This window comes from Delphinus delphis, chromosome 11 (assembly GCF_949987515.2).
Source record: "Delphinus delphis chromosome 11, mDelDel1.2, whole genome shotgun sequence".
NCBI classification, from domain to species: domain Eukaryota; kingdom Metazoa; phylum Chordata; class Mammalia; order Artiodactyla; family Delphinidae; genus Delphinus; species Delphinus delphis.
In genome coordinates this window covers 33,999,394-34,007,385 of record NC_082693.1, presented here as the reverse complement: position 1 = coordinate 34,007,385, position 7,992 = coordinate 33,999,394, and the positions used below count along the sequence as shown (strand labels likewise).

Below are 7,992 nucleotides of genomic sequence, written 5' to 3'. Positions count from 1 at the left end.
TCTGCTGAGAAATCAGCTGTTAACCTTATGGGAATTCCCTTGTATGTTATTTGTTGTTTTTCCCTTGCTGCTTTCAATATTTTTTTTTGTTTTTAATTTTGCCAATTTGATTACTGTATCTCAGTGTGTTTCTCCTTGTGTTTATCCTGTATGGGACTCTCCATGCTTCCTGGACTTGGGTGGCTATTTCCTTTTCTATGTTAAGAAAATTTTCCACTATAATCTCTTCAAATATTTTCTTGGGTCCTCTCTCTCTCTCTTCTCCTTCTGCAACCCCTAAAATGCAAATGTTGTTGCATTTAATGTTGTCCCAGAGGTCTATTAGGCTGTCTTCATTTCTTTTCATTCTTTTTTCTTTATTTTGTTCTGCAGCAGTGAATTACACCATTGTGTCTTCCAGATCACTTATCCATTCTTCTGCCTCAGTTTTTCTGCTGTTGATCCCTTCTAGTGTAGTTTTCATTTCAGTTATTGTATAGTTTATCTCTGTTTGTTCTCTAATTCTTCTAGGTCTTTGTTAAACATTTCTTGCATCTTCTCGATCTTTGCCTCCATTCTTTTTACGAGGTCATGGATCATATTCACTATCATTATTCTGAATTCTTTTTCTGGAAGGTTGCCTATCTCCACTTCATTTAGTTGTTTTTCTAGGGTTTTGTCTTGTTCCTTCATCTGCCTTTTTATCTTGTCTATCTTTCTGTGAATGTAGTTTTTGTTCCACAAGCTGCAGGATTGTAATTCTTCTTTCTTCTGCTGTCTGTCCTCTGGTGGATAAGCCTATCTAAGAGGCTTGCACAGGTTTCCTGCTGGGAGGGACTGGTGGTGGGTAGAGCTGAGTCTTGAAATTCTTTAAGTTGCAATAATATTATCTCTTTTATTATAAGATATAAAAGATCTTGTGAAGAATATGAGGACTTTAAGTCTGGTTTAAAATAGGGCTTGACATATATAACTTAAATCCAACAGTCTGATGAACCTATGCATCTGATTTGTGCATACCCACAAAAATATTAAACAGGTTATTAGTTAGAAAGTCATAGAAACAGAAGATAGAGATGATGATGAGTATTAGTCTAAGTGTAAAGGGAATTAACTTAAAGTGTTAATAAACACCTATAGGAAGACGAAATCATAGCAACAAGGATTTTATTCTTTTCATTCATTTAAGTGAGTAAAATAACACACTAGGTAAGTATTTTATATAGTTTTAAGAAAATAAAGAATGCAAAAGTAATGTTAGGTTGATACTATTAACTTTTCAAGAGAAATTTTGCTTCAACATAAGACTAATTATTAGTTTATTTAGTGATCTGCCCTTATGATTTTAAGATATATATGTCTCTCCTGAAGTCAAAGCACATTGTTATTGTGAAATAGGTTATTTTAAAACTAACTTCTATCCAATAGAATCTAAAGAGAGGAAGTTTACTGAGGGACTACTTAAAGTATAGATTAGGAAAATGTCATTTGCACTTTTGTCATTAAGAATCAGAGAGATCAAACTCCCTCAGATATGCTTTGAATGATAATTAAAAGGCAGTCAGGTGCTCACTTCAACAGCAGATATCCTAAAACTGGAATGATGCAGAGAAGATTAGCATGGCACCTGCACAAGGATGACAAGCAAATTTGTGAAGTGTTCCATATTTTTGAAATCAGAAAGAAAAAAAGCAGTCAGTAAAATATTCTTGATAAGGGGAGTGAGGACAGCCAATTGCAATTTTAAAATCAAGGTTTCTCAACTTCAGAATAATTGATTTTGTGGATGTATAATTCTTCATTGTTGGGGAGAGAAGAGCTGCCCTGTGCATTTTAGGATGTTAAGCAACATCCCTGGTTTCTCCTCACTAGATGATAGTAGCACCCTTAATTGTGACAACCAAAAGTATCTCCAGGCTTTACCAAATGTCTCCTAGGACACAAAGTCTTTCTCATTTAAAAACCACAGCTTTAGGCTGACAATTTGCAGCCTTTAGGTATGGAATTTATTTAGGTAGCTCAAAATAATGACAAGGAATAACATCAGATGTAAACTCCTTGAGGGTGTAGACTATCATTTTATCATGACTTCTTAGTACGGCTCTTGTAAAAAAAGAGGCAACTAATAAAGGAGGAAAATTACAAAATCAAGCTTAAGGAGAATTGCAAAGAATTCTAATTTACATCAGTAAATATCTGGGGCATAGTTGTGAAAATGGATTAAAAGGATGCTAAACAAATGAGGAAAAAGCATTAGTTCAGGGTGAATTTTACATGTAGGAACACTTATCAGAGATTCCATGCACAATTTTAAACAGTTAAAAGTAGTTTTAATTTACTTAGTCTGTTGACTAAAACCTTGATTCAAAGCTAGTACTAGCTGAAGATGACAATATGATACACCAGGAATATCTCCCTACTTAGAAAAAAAATTGCACTGTCAGATGTAACTATTTTGAAACTCTAGAGCTGCTGAAGGCTTGCAACTTCCAGGGAAAAACTTGGATGGTAAGTTGTAGTTAATTTCAGTCAATTTTAGCTCTTAGTACAGTAGAAGCTACCCTTCACCTCAACCACCACCCCAAGCCACGTGGCAGGCAACGCACATACAAAAATCAGGAAAGTATGACCTACTCAAAGGAAAAAGAATAATCTACAGAAACTGTCTCTGAAAGACCTAATGGCTGATATGCTAGACAAATACTTTAAAACAATTATTTTAAAGATGTTCAAATAACAAAAGAAATATGTAGAGGAAGTCAAGAAAATGATGTATGAACAAAATAGAAATATCAATAAAGAGAAAATCTAAAAAGAAACCAAAAAAATGCTGAAAAGTACAATAACCAAAATGAAAAATTCACTAGAGGGATTCAAAGGTAGATTTGAGCAGACAGAAGAATCAGCAAACTTGACAATGGAAATTATCAAGGCTGAGGAACAGTAAGAAAAATGGTGAGGAAATCCAACAGAGCCGAAGGGACCTGTGGGATGCCATCACATATGCACCATGAGAGTCCCAAAAAGAGAAGAGAGGAAGACAATAAAGGATAAAGAGAATATTTGAAGAAACAATGGCTGAAAACTTCACAAATTTGATGATAGACGTGAATATAAACATCCAAGAAGCTCAATGAACTTTAACATGAACTAAAAGATCCATGCTGAGAAACATAATAAAAATTTTAAAAGCCAAATACAAAGACAGAACCTTAAAAGCAGCAGAACAAAAATGAATCATCACACACAAGGGATATTTATTAAGAATATCAGTAGATTTCTCATCAGAAACTTTGGAGGCCAGAAGACAGTGGGTCAATATAGTCAAAGAACTAAAAGAAAAAAACCCTGTCAATCAAGAATCCTATATCCAGCAAAACTGTCCTTTAAAATTGAGAGAGAAATTAAGACATTCCCAGATAAACAAAAGGTGAAGGAGTTTGTGACCACTAGACTGTCCTGCAAGAAATGCTGAAGGGAATCATTCAGAGAAAAATGAAAAGACACTGGACAATGACTTGGAGCTGTATGGAGAAATAAAGGTAAATACATGGGAAATTATAGTTATCATTACTGTAACTTTTGTTAGTATATCTGAATCCTGTTTTACATAATTTAAGAGACTGATACATTTAAAAGGATTATTAGTTTATGTGATAGGGCACACAATATATAAATATGCAATTTTGTGACATCAACAACCAAAAGAGGTGGGGATGGAGCTGTAAAGAAGCAGAATTTTTGTATGTTATTGAAGTTAAGCTGGTATAAATTCAACTTAGAGTGTTATAACTTCAAGATGTTAAATGAAATCTCCATGGTAACCACCAAAAAAATAGCCATAGAATATACACAAAAGGAAAGGAGAAAGAAATTTCTCCCTAACAGTAATTGCTTTAAATGTAAATGAATTAAACTTTCCAATCAAAAGAAAGAGATTGGTAGGGTAGATAAAAATGCATGATCCAACTGTGTGCTGTCTACAAAAGACTCACTGGCAATCCAAAGTTTTGTAGGTACCCATGGCTTACAGTGCTATCCCTTCAAGCTGTGCTCACAGGTTGTTAAAAATACTAAGTGGCAGGCTAGATTTGACCTGCAGGTTGTAGTTTGCCAACCTCCAGTCTATATGACTAAAGCATGTAAAGATGTCCCCTTTAAAGTTAAGAAGTTGCTACTGTGCCATTAAGCACCATAGCAATCCATGAGTTTCTTTGCATTTTGGAGGCAAGGTGTATTACACTGAGGTATAAATATAATATTTTTACCTTTAGCCTGAAATGCTGGTTTTGACTGGGTCCATAGAAAGAAAAAGTGGTTCAGATGACAAGGGATGCAGTTCTGCCACTCACCTGGCACAGAGATTTCAGTGGTTCTCATGGTGTTTCTAGCAGATTAAAAGACCATGTGAAGAATATGGCATAGTGGAGGGTCTTAGGATTTCAGAGCACAGCCTTAAATTCCTTGGCAAGTATCTGCTTTCGAAAAACTTTAACCTGGTATACATTGAATACTAACTATATGACTATGTAATCCAAAGTGCCCATCATGAACTGGATGCTCTGTAATCTACATAGACATAAAGTCAAACATTCCAAGCTGTACTTCGCCAACAAGTAGAAGTAAAAAAAATGAGGTTGGAGCTGAACTGATTCTGTAGAAACAAATATATGCATGAATCAGTTGCTTAAATATCTTGCCTTTCTATATCTGCTTTGCCAGCCCTTATTGAACACAACTTATGGTTTCATGGGGGCATTCTCTATGATGAGAATGAAGTGAAGACGGAATAATTCATTTGGCTTATTTTACAAATATATTTTTGTGGTATTCTGGCACCAGCTGAAAATGGTCTGTGGATACATTAGAGCCCCATTAAATTATGATCATAGTAAATAATGATGAAGTGATATTTCACCTGTATAAAAAATCAGTTGAAGTATCTCTTTTTTCTCTTATAGTGGAAGGAGATATGATGGTCTAAATCAAGGATACATATAAATCTTAAGTCTGTGACTCATGAACTTTTAGGAAGAGATATGGAGATAAAACTCCTAGAATCATCTTATAATATGTCCCATGTGAATGCCCACCCAAAAGCTCACACTTGTTGACAAATTCTGTAGATATCCTTGAGCCCCATTTCTCAGTCATTGACAGTGGGTTCATGGCACAGTAGCAGAAGTTCATGCATTGCAGTCTGGACTACATAGACCTCCTCTAGCTCTGGATCCAATCAAAATGATAGCCTTTCAGCTCAAAGGTAAAGTATTATACTTTATGTATTATACATTGCCTCCAAATACAAAGAAATCTATTATTGTGTCTCGTAGAAACAGAGGACCTTGATGAAAAGGGTCATATTCTTAAGGATAAGTGATTTGCATGGACTAAAGTAAAAGGACTTGCTTTCACTAAGGTTGACTCAACTACTGCCATCACCAACTTCTCATTTTGCAAACAGCAGCAACCTGCCATGAATTCCCATTATGTTAAGTTAGCTAGTTAGTTACCCGGTGGCTGGTTGATTGTAATGGAATGCTTTCTTCATGGGTGCAAGTACCTATTCCAATTTGTTCTCATTAGAAGATATTTATTCTAAATGAAGTTTGCTCCTCCTGTTTACCATACTTCTTCCAGCACCATTATCAGCGGACCTGCTAATGCTTTGTATGCCATCATCATATCCTGTACCAAATGTATTCTCCTCGCTTTACAATGAAAGATTCAAGACCTAGAGCTAATGCCCATAAATTCACTGTTCTTATGAAGACTCCATTTCCCATAAGCAGCTGGCCTTACAGAATGGTTGAGTGCTTTGTAAAAGACTCATTTACCTCACCATCTGGGGACCCTGTGAGGTTGAGATGCTGTCCTGCAGGAAAGGATATATGTTCTGAACCAGTGGTTCTGTTTCTTCTGTAGCTGTAACACAAGAGTCTGAGAATTAAAAGGTAGATTTGGGGAGAATTTCTCATATCATACCAAATAACTCACTCACAAAATGTTTGTTTTTGCTTTCTGTTCCTAAAATTCTTTGCTCTTTTGTCTTATTTTTTCACCGAGTGGCATAACCCAATGGCTCTATTGAATTGGAAAATAAAACTGCTAACTTATCATTTGGGAATTTTCACACCATTGACTGAATAGGCAAAAGCAGATTTAATTTATCCTTACTATCAGGAAGAGATGAGATTGTTGCTACTCAGTGGGGGCTGGAAGGACTGTGGATGGAACACAGGTCATTCTCTGGGGATACTTCCTTTTACTGCCATGTCTGGTAGTAAAAGTTGAAGACTACTACAAGAGGCTTAGATTCCTAACCAACTGAAATGTATATCAAGGATAGAGGAACCTGGAATATAAAGTAGAAAAGGGAAGTCAGATATTCAGCTAATACCTATGACAAACTGTGGAAATGACAATTGTAGTCGCTTCTTATGTGTATGTGTATATATATACATACACACACGTATGTGTATGTCTACATGCATATATAAACATGCAGATGTATGTATATATTCATGTGTGTATGTACATACGTTTATATACAACACATATGTGTATTTCATTGTTGTATATAAGGTACATATTGGGATAGTTATTAACTAGTTGATATGATTGAATCAGCATCTTGATGGGACTAGAGGAGGAATAGACATCACTTTCAAATTCTGAACATTGCCCTAATGAGAAATTGAGGTGCTCCATTTGTTGAGAGGGTGAGAGCACTTGGTTTGTATGAGCAATGTTTGCATTTTTGTTAGAAAGTCATAATTTTAAAAATTTGAAGTATGAAAAGAGGATGATTTTAATATTGTGCTAGGATGGACTGAAGTGGATATTTGTTGGCTTTTTATGGGGAGAGAGAAGTTAGTTGTCGCCTACTACAGAATCTAAAATTGCTACATACTCACTTTACCAGGCCCCTGTGCAGAGATAGTGGCAAATTCCTTTGGGTTACTGATGTTAGAAGTAGTCTTCAGTTTCTAGTGGTTAAGTGACAGGAGTGTCCAGAGTTACAAGGGTGATGTCCAGGGTGTGGCATCAGCTGTACCAGTGAGACAAGCTAGACATCCAATGCTCAGTGGTGCAACTCTGTTCCCCCACTGGCTAATGGTGTGGCATGATATGCCTGGGGTTCTAGCTACCCAGCTCTCTTTGATTTGGGGGCCTAGTTCTCTAGCCTTCCATACAATTATGAGTGTCTCTCAAAATTGTTTAAATAAATTATTTTTACTGCTTTAACAGGCTGGAATCAATTTTTGATAGTTCCCTTAGGACCCTGGTGAGCATAACAACTTTTTTTTAAAGATTTTTTTTTTCCAAACGTTATGTCATAAAAATGAAATCACAAAAAAATGTATTTGGGTTATTTTCAAGTTTTCTAGTATAGACTTTTATTTTCTGCTCAGCTGTACTGAGCAGTGACTGTATGCTCTCTCTCAATGTAACATTCTATTCAAGCTCCATTTTGTTTCATGGTAAAAATTCTTCAAAGAGGAAGGGAGTTACATACTTCGACTTAGCTTCTCTGTGTCACAAACAAGAAACGTAAATTGTGAAGTCAAATAATTTACTTAGTATATCTGATAAAACATAAATCCACTTGAAGTAAAAGTAATTATTAAGTTATATTTGGCAATTATGTCATTAATCATTTTTTCTGGTTTCTGGAAGTCTTGGATTCCTCATTAAAAGGGAAATAAAAATGAGCAAGAATGAATTAATTCTACAATTTAGCAATTAAAAAACATGTATTGTTGCAGTAGGTGGTCTGAGATTAAGCAAAACAAGTTATTCATTTCTGAAATTTCCTGGCAGAGTTTTTCTTTGACTGCTGCTTAGAAATATACAGTAGTTCTTTCTGTCATCTGCTTTAATGCTCTTGTTTCAGGGTCACTTTGTTGTTTTCATTGAGACCCTAACTAGTTTATTGTCATTGCAGCGGAGGAAGTTGTCATAACCTATCTTTGATATTAATGACTATCAACTTTGTGAGGTCCTCAAAGC

General features: G+C 35.4%; 1 non-coding gene across 1 annotated transcript; it reads left to right on the top strand.

The window, feature by feature from the left end:
• Nucleotides 1–1,544: 1,544 nt before the first annotated feature.
• Nucleotides 1,545–1,651, top strand: LOC132434689 (U6 spliceosomal RNA). Its single transcript, XR_009521403.1, has one exon. It is a non-coding gene; the product is annotated as a U6 spliceosomal RNA (small nuclear RNA).
• The last annotated feature ends 6,341 nt before the right edge of the window (nt 1,652–7,992 follow it).